The sequence below is a fragment of the Triturus cristatus genome, chromosome 4_1 (genome assembly GCF_964204655.1).
Source record: "Triturus cristatus chromosome 4_1, aTriCri1.1, whole genome shotgun sequence".
Classification (NCBI taxonomy): domain Eukaryota; kingdom Metazoa; phylum Chordata; class Amphibia; order Caudata; family Salamandridae; genus Triturus; species Triturus cristatus.
In genome coordinates this window covers 1,132,701,021-1,132,714,208 of record NC_140585.1, presented here as the reverse complement: position 1 = coordinate 1,132,714,208, position 13,188 = coordinate 1,132,701,021, and positions in this window count along the sequence as shown.

Genomic DNA, 13,188 nt, shown 5'->3' with positions numbered 1-13,188 from the left:
TAAGTGAGTTCAAGTTGCCTGGAATGACGCCTTTCCTAAGTTATTCAAGTCACTAAAAACATCAGCCGTATCTGTCAGCATCTGTAATGCATCCATTATCAAACTGTTACATATGTGCTGAGAGCTCACCTGAGGTTGCAAGTGTTCAGAAGAAGACGGTGCAGTCCTCGCCTACCCAGCCGGCATGTTGCTGCTCGGACAGGGGGTAAAATTAGTACTTGCTGATTTTATCCAAATTGTTATGGGGGGGGGGTAAGGTATGTTAGTGATGCAATTTGTAAGATGACCTGTGCTTCTTTGGCATTTTGGAGCCGATTATGATGGCGGTCGGGTGAGCATCCAACCGCCATCGTTGCAGTAAAGGGATTGACCGATAGGTAGTCAGTGGTCCCGCCCGCTAAATTACGGTGGTCAGAAACATGCCTATTTGTTCTGAGGCTTGTGTTGCGGCCCAGAAAAGGGCCGCAGCACAAGCCCCAATAAAAAGAGGCATGTTTTCAAACATCCCTGCACCCTGTGGCAGGCACCATGCGGTGCCAGCCCCACGATGTAGGGATGTTTACGGGGCACTTCAGGTGCGAAGCCCCGACCTGGCTCAGACCCTCGCAGAAAAATAAAAGGTAATAAGGGCTCGTTATTACCATTTTCTTTTTCTGTCTTGTACTGCTCTAATAGCAGTGGGGCGAAACTCCTCCGCCTTAGTGGAGGAGCCGCCACTGATCAGAGGGTTGCTCTACAAAATGACCATGAGCAACTTGAAATGGTCAAGGTAAACACAGGACCCCGAGATCTTTTCAATACGATTTAATGGAGCACACCTGGTGTCGATCCACTCCAAGGTACGAGGTGTCACCGATTCTCTTGGAACACTCCATGCCTCACATTCTACTAGTGCTTATGCAAAAACAATACTTACATCATTACACAACCCCATGTGGCTATAATAAATCCGTAAAGCTCATAAATGTATTGTCATGGCTCTTTACAGCTTTTAACCCTCACCTTGATTTGCCCATTTCAAAACTGAAGCACGTTTTCAAAGCTCTCTGGCAAAAGTGCTCTTCACACCTCACAAAGAATTGTACATTTTTTAAACAACTTTATACTGATTTCATTTAGTACAGATGCGAAAAATGTGAATTCTAAAATTACTACATGAATATCATGTGTATTCTTACCTTAAGTAAGAGATAACCAGGGTCAGACTGGGACCCAGAATTGTCCTTGGCACTAAAATAAAAGTATCATCCACTGGCGAATCAGATAGCTTGAAATCTGGCCCACATTTGCAAAACAGGCCTGTTTTGAACTTGTAGATACATGCTCTATGGGTATTTTGCAAGGTGGGGGAGACTGCATCCATTTGTATTTACTTGCAATATTTGTGGTAAAATCAGGGAAATCAACAGTGAAAAATCGGCCCACCTAGCCATAAAACAAGCCTTCAAACTGCTAAACAAAATGACCCATTAACTGATCTGTCAGACTAGCTCATTGGGCACTGCCTGATTGCCCTCTTGGCCAGTCCGACTCTAGCGATAAACCTTGCACACATTTTCTCTTGTAGCAAGTACAGAGTAACTAATGTGAAAGTGGGCCTGTGCATATGGAATGGAGCATCCACCAGCATCTTCAAAACAAATTGAATAATTTACATTGTCCCAAAAATGTAAAACATGCACAAAGTGTGTGTGGAAATCCATGCATATATCCTCTGCAGACTAACACGTTTTTAAATTGCGGCATTAAAAAAATTACGGATCTGAAGCAGAGCTCCTAAGTTTCCCAGTTGAATGCGTGAAAAGGTTTTCCAGTCCAGATTTTTATTTTTGCATTCGGGCACTTGTAGTCCTGTCGCTCCTATTATAAAATTAGAACTACAAGTCCCAGAACACAAAGAAAACCTGAAACTAAAAGAGTTAGGCACACCTGGGATTGGCAAACTTTAATGAAAAACCCGGAACTAGATAAGTTAGGCACACCTGGAACAGAACTGATGCAAATAAATGTTTAAGCCTCCGTATGTGTTTTATAGCTGTCGAGAGGATTCTTGTTAAGTATGACACATTCAGTAAGCTTTGACTGCCTCATATTAGCCCAGAGGATGCTGCATTCGGGGTTGCACTATTTCCATATTAAAGGTTTACTTTTTATCTTATAAAGCCCATTATGCAGAGAGTTCGTTGAAAAGCCAGGGCTGGCTGAAGGTGTCAGCCATGATCTTCCCACTTGACTATATTTTTGCTGCCGAAACAGACTTCCCTCTAGCCCGGGGAGTTAAGATAACCCCATATAATATGTTGTACATTCAGTCAGCTCTGGCATTTTAGTTTAGTGTGCTGAGCATGGTGTTTTTTTAGCCCATTCTTGCTCTTGCAGTTAAAAGCAAAACTACAAATACCAGACACTGATATAGAGCTAATGGGCTAGAGAGATAAAATCAGCAGAAGAGGAAAAAAATCACTAACAGTCCAATTTACGGTAAATCAACAGTACATTTGCTAAGCACTGGATTTCCATGGATCTATGGAAAGTGAAGCTTCAGGCCCAGTGTGGAAGAACTGAGATCGCCAGTCTTAACAACCTTAAGCCGTTCCGTTCCGTTGTAGAAAGACCAACGCCCTTACGGCCTTCAAAGTATCAATCATTTGAGGAAGGATCCAATGCCTATCCATCGTAGCCTGACAGAAGTCCGATCGTACAAAGATAGACAGAGATCCGACTGCAACTGATGCTGCGGGTCGAGACTTCATAAATGTGGCCCAGCGTAACAGAAAATTCCCAATAAATACCAGACTGGGGCAGAAATGTGAAGATTTCACCTGGGCCGTCTGATGAATGATATTAGGCAATGTGTGAGCTCTTTGAATTTGTGAGTCCCAGTCTGACAGATCCGGAAAGACCCTCTGGAATAGATTTACAATGAAAGCCCATCCCTTCCTTCTGGCACACCGAAGGCCCTTAAGTTGTTACGCCTTTGCCTATTCTCCATATCTTCAATTTTGCTCTGAATCAGTACAAATTGCCTCTCCTGCATCTTGATCTATTTTGTGGTAGCTTAGCAGGCCTCCTCACTCCCTGCTACCGGCTGCTGAAGTTCAGTGACTTCTAAAGACAATGTTGCGACTTTGCTGGAAACTTCGTTTAATGAGCGCTGTATCGCTGCATTATCTGCTTTAACTTATGCGTAATGTTTCTGAGCTTCTGAACGTTGTTGCTGCAGGAATTAGAAAATAGAAGCCAGTGAGGGTCCTTTCTCTCCCATGAAGACTTGCTGAAAAATAGAGCCGGAACTTGCCCCAGTTGATGATGGCCCTGAAACACTCTCGCCCAGAAGGCCAGATTTCCCATCCAAAGCAGAGTCTGCCGGGCCGAAGTCGGTATCATAACTAGGAGGACACTCAATATTTAAAGCGGATGGTTCTCGAGGATTGGGAAGTACTGCTGCAGTACCAAGACCAGATAGTTGAGAAGCTAGAGCCTTAGCTTCCCCCCTAGCTGCCACCCATTTCCGCAAAGGGTTTTCCCTAGTGTGCAGTTTTAGGAGAGAAAGTGCCAAATTGCCTTGATCATTAACATGGCCTCCATTCTTTTTTTTCCTCCTTAGACTTTCTGTGCCTTGGCTTTATTTGGTGTTCTGCCTATATTCTCTTTTTCCTTATCCTGCTGCTGTAACCCAGACCATGTTTATAATTGGGCTTTGTCCATCTGGACATCTGAGTCATCCCCCGGTGAGGCTGCGGGACCCTGATGAAATACTGGTCTCTGTGGCATCCTGGAAACTGCTACCCCCATCAGTGAGCTGACCACGGGTAGTTGTTAAACCTGTACTAGATGTAGTAGCCAATTCAGGACCTGCCTGTCCCCCATCTAAAGGGCTTTTCGGGAGAGAGAGCTCACTCCATGCTTGCCCCTACAAACATCAACCGTGATTTTCAAATCCATGTCACTTATGACTAAAGCATCAGGACCCTCAGAAGTAATATTGAAATTAGTTGTGTTATCTTTACCTGGGCAAGGGAGGATCCCCCAAGTCTAGGTGTGAGATTGTCCCCTGTCTCCCTCTGTGTTCCTCGCACGTAGGCAAACCTACAATTTCCTCCAGGCCGGCCATGCCTCTTCCCAACATCTCCACAGCTGCTCCCAGAACATTGATCATAGCTGCCAGGTCCCCAGGTAGGTACAGGAACTCCGACACCGTCCTGGAGTGGAGAAGCCTCTGGATCGGCTTCCCAACCTGAGAGCTAGATCTTGTCGCCCTGCCTCCAATGGTCGAGCATTCTCCAAGATCCGCATTCGGGACGGAGATATCTTCGGTGGCCCCATCGCCCTGACCCGTGGCGTGTAGCACCTCACCCGCCAACTGTCCACCGCGACCTCCTTGCTGCACAGTACTTCTGGGGGGCGCCAATGCAGTGAGAAGCTCCAGAAGGTGAGGTCTGATTGCTCTAGACCCAGAGCCAAAAGTGCCAAGTCTGGTCCGCCACATGGCTTCACGGAGCCTCAACAAATGGCTACTTCGGCGAAAAACCCACAAACCCCACATCAGGTAGAGTGGTCGCTGTTGAAAAAGCTGTTGCTAAGAAATCGTTTTCCTAGTCCATTGCGGATTGCATCAGTCTGCATCTAATTGATCAGTCAAAGCTTTTTCAAAAGTTTTCAGAGTTTTTCTGGCAGGAGTATCCCTGAGAGGGCTACCTGTGTTGAAGTCAATCTGCCATCTTCATTCTCCCTCTGGATTGACCAGTTTCCCACAGCCACCAATTCTAACAACACCACTATTAATCCTACTATCAGCACCACAAATGGCACCACTACCAATAATCATATTTTACCATTTATATGCCCCATTCTTCACAGTTGCACCACCAATACAACTCCACCACCAGTTCCACCCCGACACAAATACTACACCACAGCCAATACCAAAAACATTAACAGTACCAATGGCACCAACAGTACCCCCACCACCAATAGCAATGCCACCAATATCAATACTGTCAGTCCCAGGACAACAATGTCAATGCAGCCAATATCATCACCAATACCATTACACCACTTCACCACTAATACCACCATCACCAATAACACAGTACAACTACCACCAGTACCATACAACCAATGACACCAGTAATACAACTACCACTAATCCCATCATCAGCATCATCAATAACACCCCTAAACCCAAGAGCACCAATAACACTCCACGGCTAATACCATCACACACAATCACCAGCACCATGCACCACCAATAACACCAATATTCCCATCCAATCCCCACCCACCAATGCCACCACCAGCACCAATAACACCAATTACATGGTCAAACCTTGTTACGGAGTGGGCGTTAGTGGTTTCAAAGCTCTATTTCATTTAAAAGTGGTCTAAGTGTGAATTATTTCTCCTATTTCATGGTGCTGAATTTATGTGCATGATATTTTGCTTCCCTAAACAATTGAACCAGTTATAAACAACATTTTGTCTAGGCTAAAATTAGCACTTTCACAGTGACAGTGGTGTTCTTAGAACATAAAAAAAGGCTTTCACAGTGACAGTGGTGCTCTTAGAACATAAAAAAGGCTTTCACGGTGACAGTGATGCTCTTAGAATATTAATCAGCATACCTGAAAAGCTCACCCTTGCAGGTACCAGCCTTGATGCAAGCTTTTGCCAATGAATCTTCCCCAGTGTGTGAAAATAAAGCTTGTAAATACAGAACACATTACACTTTATTTTCATTGTTTATATAGGCCTTGTTAAAACTACTCTATAGTGTCAAAGTATTACAAAAGAAAAGCACATTCCCGAATGCTTGTTTTTAATTTCCTTGCTATGCTTTTTGCATGTAAAATGTGATTTATATTAATACACAGTGTTGCATAAAACATATTTTAAATATCAGCACATCATCTCCTACAAACACATACATTACTCAAAACAATGACAAACATGTCTGAGGCAAACATGTTTGGAAAGGTCACCAGAACCTCTTGATGGCAGCATAGGCCCCTATTTCACTGTTACATCTATCTATCTATCTATCTATCTATCTATCTATCTATCTATCTATCTATCTATCTATCTATCTATCTATCTATCTATCTATCTATCTATCTATCTATCTATCTATCTATCTATCTATCTATCTATCTATCTATCTATCTATCTATCTATCTATCTATCTATCTATCTATTCTAATCTAATCTAACCTAATCTAACTAGCTATCTATCTAGCTATCTTTCTATGGCTTAGTGGTTTTGTTGTACAAAATGCAGCTGTAGAAAACCCATATTTCACAGAGTAGGAACTGTGAAATATGGCAAATGTTTCACGCCTGCCTATAAAATAATGACCCCTCAAAACACTCTGCAGAGCTTTACAATTGTCAGAGCTACTAGGAATATGTAGAACAGAGGACCATTTTATGCAGCAAAGCTATCTAAATTAGGTGCAAAAAATGCAAATTATCAGGTTCACTCTATTTTAGTATTATTTGTATCCATTTGATACAGAAAGAATATTTTTTGTGAAATCTGCAAATTTTGTGACAAATTATGTGGCAAATGCAGTAAACCCATACTTATGTGGTAAACACTGAAGTTACAGGATTATCTTACTCTAACTTTGACTCTCACCATTGCCAATTGCTTTATTTAATTGATTCAATAACTTTTAGCAAGGCCTAGACATTCTACCCTCAAAAAGTGCCTATTATTAGATGCACTAAGTTTAAAAAAAAGAACAATTGTATAGCATTATAAACTATATGACTATGTCACTTACATTAATATTTATGTAAGTAAACAGATAAGTAGCCTCAAAAACCTATGCCCCTCCCGTGATGTATAATCACTGGAAAGTGCAACATACACTTAGATAACCATATCACCATTATGGTGAAAAATAACATACTTAACTAATAAAAATCTATTCAGTACTTTAAAATACACTGATGCAAAACCAATAGATCCAAAACAGCATTTTACAAAAATAAGGTTTACTCATATTAAATGTAATAGAAAGATCTAAGTCCATCATTCACATCATTAGAAAAATTAGAACTGTCAGCAGCAGTATCATATGTGATGTCATCAATTAAGGCATTTGATATGTCATCAGTGGCATTGTGTCATTTAACATGTCTAAAATGGCTGGAACTATTATTGGCTGTGAATGTGCCTTTTTGCAGCCTAGTTAAGAAAGTCATACCACATAATTTGGCTCCCCACTAGGAGAGCCGACTGGGGCCACAGGGGCCCTGGGGCTCCTCCCGTAACTCCCAGCAAAAATTGAGGTGTGGGTTACGTGGGTCGCACTGGGGCACCCAGTTAAGAAAGAAATGCTGGCTCTTTTCAGTACTCAAAATGGGTGCTGACTGGGGAGCCACCTGGGGTTGTAGGGGTCCTGGGGCTCCTCCTGTGACCTCCAAGCTAAATTTAAGATGTGGGTGTCCCGGGTGGTACCGAGACACCCACAAAAACATTTTTCAAAAACAGAGTAATAAATAGTCGGACAGTTCAGCTTATTTAATATTCACTGTTCCTACAAGGAGCACCCCATAATGCTCTGGGGCTTTTTGTGTTTTCTTAATAAATATTTTCTAGCTGGTGGTGCCCCTAGAAGAGACAGGGGAACCACCAAACATTTTTTAATGTTGTGGGGGGTCTGCAGGAAGTGAACAAAAAACCTATGAGTCTCTTGGGTTGTTAAAACCATGACCCCCAGGAGAACTTATAATATTTTTTTAAATTCTCCTAGCTGGAGCTTTATTCTCTTCTTCTGGAGTGAAAGGCCCTCTTGTGGTTGCTTTTATGATTGCATTTTTTTTTGGGCTGAAATATATTAAAAGAAGCACTAAAACAAAACTATTCATTTTTGTTTTTTACAGCAATCACTTTTATTAAAACATTGCATTGTGTGAATTAGTGAAATATAGGTTTGATTAAGGTTAATGGTGATTTTTGGACAAAGATGTTAGATCTACTTTATATATGTAGATATGCTCACACACCGATAAAGTCAATAGGCTCTCTTTTTATATTTTGGTGCTGTGACCCTTGACAAAGTCAGTAAGTTCGACTGTGACCAGGCCATGTGACCAACTGCACGGTGCAAGAGGTAGGGAGATTGCAGGGGGTGGGGCTTGAGTTATCTCAAGTAACTATAAATCATGGCCTAATGCAACTATAACTCACACCCTCGCCACACACTAATTGCAGCACATATTACATAACTCATGACATTCTCTATGACATCATTGTTAACAGGGGCGTCGTGAACCCCCCGCTTTAACAGCTACAGCTAGGGTGGTGGTGTTTTTTAGGGCTCTTATGTCTCCAACTTGGCAGACAAAAGTTTATAATCAACTCTGGAATATAGCATCAGGTGAAGAGCAAGCAGGGGCAAGGAAAAACAACACTGTGTAAATAGAACAAAGAAAGAAAGAAGGAATATTGGAAAGAAGAGTGAAAAGAAGGATTTATAATGAATGGAGGATGATTGAGAGTGTGACTGTATGAATGAAAGGATGAGTGAATGATAGTTGGATAGACAGGAGGAAGGATGGCAAAGTAAAGGGATGGGTGGCTGGATGATCAGTGAATGGATAGGTGATGTACAGGTAAAAGAATGTCAAAGAAAAGGGATGGATGGAAAGGTGGATGGGCAGGTGAAAGGATGGCAGAGTAAAGCGATGGATGGATGAGTGGGTGAAAAGATGAGTGAATTGATGGAAGAGTAGAAGTGGCAGACTGGATCGATGGATGATGGGTGGATGGCAGGGTGGATGGAAGGCAGAGTGGATAGATGGCAGAGTTGATGGATACATGACAGAGTTGACATATGGATGGCAGAGTGGATGGATGAAGGATGGATAGATGGATGGATGGACAGATGGATTGATGGATGGATAAGTGGATGGGTGAATGTCAGAGTGAATGGATGGAAGGCAGAATGGATGGATGTGTGGCAGATAGGATTGATGGATGGCAGAGTGGACGAATGGATGGATGGCAGCATCGGTTGGTGGGTGGATGGATGGATGGCAGAGTGAATTGTTGGATGGATACATGGATGGATGAATGGCAGAATGGATGAATGGATGGTTGGACGGCAGAGTGTAGGGATGGAAGGTTGGGTGGCAGTATCTAGCTGGATCAATAGCAGAGTGAATGGATCGATGAGAGAGTGGATGGATGGATAGGTGGATGGATGGATTAATGAATGGCTAGCTGAATGGATGGTGGATGGATAGATGGATGGATGATGGATTGCAGATTGGATGGATGAGTGCATGGATGCATGGATAAATGGATGGAACGGGGACAGATTAAATGATGGCTGAAAGAATGAATGGATGACCGACTGCAAAGGGGAAATAGTGGATATCAGCAAGTAGATTGAACAGTGAAAGAATGAATGGATAGATGCATAGATGGAAGAGACGGAAATGCTGTTCTACCGAGGATTCAGCTCTCTTCCTTCACTTGCTTGATGACATCAGTGCTTAAGTTCAAAGTGGGGGCTAGTTTAATTTTCTGGCTACTCCCTTGGATACATAAGTGAATGGATAAGTGAATACACAGGTAAAAGGATGGCAGAGTAAAGGGTTGGATGGGTGGATAGGTGAATGGGTGGCAGAATAAGGGGAAATGACAGATAAGTGAGTGAAAAGATGACTGAATAGATGGCAGAGTGGACGTGGCAGACTGGATGGATGGATGATGGGTAGATGGCAGGGTGGATGGATGACAGAGTGGATGGTTGGCAAAGAGGATGGATACATTGTAGAGTTGACATATGGATGGTAAAGTAGATGGATGAAACAACACAGCGCTCCTCGCCGATCACGACGCCCTCCGCGCTGGAACTCTGGAGCAAAGATTTAACATCTCCCCCCACTGAGAAACAATGGGCATACTGCTGTGCCCAGCTTCGCTGCCTCTCAACCAACTATATACTCAGGCTCATTCACGTTAAATACATACATAGACTATATCGCACGCCCGTACAGCTGCACAAAATGGGACTGAGACCAGATGATACATGCTGGAGATGCGCTGCACCACACGCCTCCTTTCTTCATGTAGCATGGACTTGCCGGCCCATCATGTACTTCTGGCATGCTGTATTTCATATTATCCAGGAAGAGAGAGGGTTCCAATTTAGCCGCACTCCTCTCACAGGCCTCTCGGGACACGTGGCAGAGACCCCCCCAGGTACAGGCCGCTTGGTGGCCATGATGCTACTTCTGGTCAAGCAACGCATAGCGATGCACTGGGGAACAGGGACTCCAAATGTAAACAGATGGATACAGGACATCTCCTTCTGCCAGGAGATATTGTCGGCTTATTGGGAACTAATGCCTACGGCATCTAGACCCAAAGATATTTGGTCCCCGTTTATCTCATGAGCAGCTGCACGCAACACACCACCGACCCCTACAGCTCCTGAGACTGACCTTACAAATATTAACAACATTACACTAATGCCAACTGTGGCCCAGCCTAGCCTCAAAACGCAGTAGGTCCAGCGCTGCTCCCCCTGCCTGCAGAGCAACAAAAGGACGAACCGTAACCACATGCCCTGCAGAAGCCAAGTAGAGGACGGAACTCACTTCATGCATTCCTATCAGCTGGTCCTAAGCAGGTCCGTAACAAGTAGAGGCCTTGGTACATCGTATCAGCGCTCCACTACTAATTTTGCAGATGCACGGTGTATTTGCACTACTGTCTTTACTGTTAAAAACTTGTGTTTACCTACTGTTGCCGGTGGTTTTCGTGTTGTCGAGATGTTCCTTTTATGCATGGTAAGAGATGTAATGGATGCAAATATATCAATAAAGTTTTAAAAAAAGTGAATGGATGAATAATGGATGGATGAACAGACAAGTGAATGGCACAGGGGATGGATGGATGGATTGATGGCAGAATGGATGGCAGAGTCAATGGATGGATTGATGGCACAGTGGATTGATGGATGGCAGAGTGGATGGATGGATGGCAGAATGGGTGGGTGGATAAGTGGATGACAGAGTGAAAAATGGATGGATGGATGGCAACATGGATGGATTGATTGCTGGCAGAGTGGATGGATGGAGAGATGGATGGCAGAATGGATGGTTGAGTGGATGGCAGAGTGCAGGGATGATAGATGGATGGCAGAGTGTCTAGATAGATGGATGGCAAAGTGGGTGGATGAATGAAAGAGTGGATCGATTGCAGAAAACATGGATGGATGAGTGACAGAGTGGATGGATCAATGGGTGGCAGAGTCGATGGGTGGCAGATTGTGTGGATGGATGGATGACAGATGGCAGATTGGATGGAGAGAATGGTGAATGAATGCATGGATGAATGGATGGAATTGGGAAATATTGAACGATGGATGAAAGAATGAAAGCATGACAGACTGTAAAGGTGAAATAGTGGATCTCAGCAGGTGGATGGAGTGGCGAAACAATGACTGGATAGATGCATGAATGGAATAGATAAGGAAGCTGTTCTAGTGAGGGATTCACATGCTTAGAGACATCAGTGTTTTAGTTCAAAGTGGGTGGTATTTTACTTTTCTGGCTACTCCCTTAATTGTTAACATCACTGCAACATATGAAATGACATCATTGATGCAGACTGTGAATGTGGGGGAATGAGTTACATTTGGGCATGAGTGATAATAACTGTAACTGTTGAAATTCAGTTTAACTGACATTTTCACCTAACTATAAAATTCCTTTAACCTTTGTTTTTATCAGTGAATTTCTAAGGTATTTCTAAATGTAATATACCACTTGATAGTTATAGTTAGGTCAGCTGTTCCATAGGTAAAGCATTGTTTGTTTTGCTAATAACTTTGGCTCTGTTTGATGAATACCCACAAAACTTTACAAAAAGGTAAACTTTTTTGACTAGCTTGTGCATAGAAAGTTTTGGCCCCATTCATTTTTCATCGACTACTTCAAGAAGCACTACCACAAAAAGGCTGAACAGAATTACACCAAATTTGGCAAGAAGCTAGATCTTGATACACACATTGTGCTTTTTGTGAACTGGTGTAAATCCGTTCAGTAGTTTGAGTAGTTAAGGTTAAACAATAATTGTATATCTGGACGGTTGTGTCCCCAAGAGACTCGAGAGAAACTCAAAGGAGTGCCAATTTAAAATTAGAGCACTCTGATTGGCTCAGGAATCTTTTTTTCCTGTTGGGCCATCTCGCTCCTGGCGGAATCAGACTCCTGCTGGAGCAAGTGCTGATTGCCTGCCAGCAAAATGAGAAAAATGTTTCTGCCAGCCGTTACAGGACTCAGAGACCAAGTCCCCTGTCCTGAAGTAAAACAAAAATAACATAAGGGAGCAGAGTAGGGATATCCTGCTCTTCTAGGCCCCTTGAGGGGGACCCAGAGGAACCCCCCCAGGGTCAAACTAAAAAAAGAAATCAGCACTGTTTGCTGCAATCTCCCTAAACTCCGGCAGCATAAACAAAATGGTGGACCTGGGCAGCATTGTTTAACTAAAGGGAGGAGGGAGCCAAATTCATTAAATATAGGGATGGGGCACACAGCCCCCCTCCCAGAGCCGTATTCAGACACTGACTCCATCCCAAGGGGACCACAGTATTTTTTAAGGGGAGTTGGGCCATGTGGATCCCCATCCCCTAACTTGCTGTGTCCCAGGGAGACCAGCCTTATGAAACAACAGTTTCCTCGCCATCAGCATTGGCAGGGAAACTTGTGATTGCTCTTTCCTAGCAGTAACATTTTTAAAACTTCCACCAAATGGGAGCAAACACAAAGTCTGCTCCCAGCGGTCAGGCGCTTTAAAACATTTCCCTCCAGCTGGGAGCATACTTGAGATCTGTTCCCCTGCCCACACTGATGTGGATGGGAAACAAATCAAGATTTGCTCTCGCCCAGAGGGAGCAGCATAAATAGCTGTTCCCTGCGGGCAGGAGCAATGCTGGCTCTCGCAGCATGCGGGGAACTGGCTGGGGCAATGGGTGCCGCAGGGGCCCTGGGGCTCCTCCCCTGCAGCCCCCAATGTTGTGTATGGTGGGTGCCTTGGGTAGATATTGGAGCATCCGGCTTGAAATAATGGCGGCCCCAGATTTGGCATTGCGGATTGGGTCCCTGGGGCCGAAAAAAGCTTGGGGAGGGGCGTGTATCCACCTTCCTTTATTAAATTGATTGGTC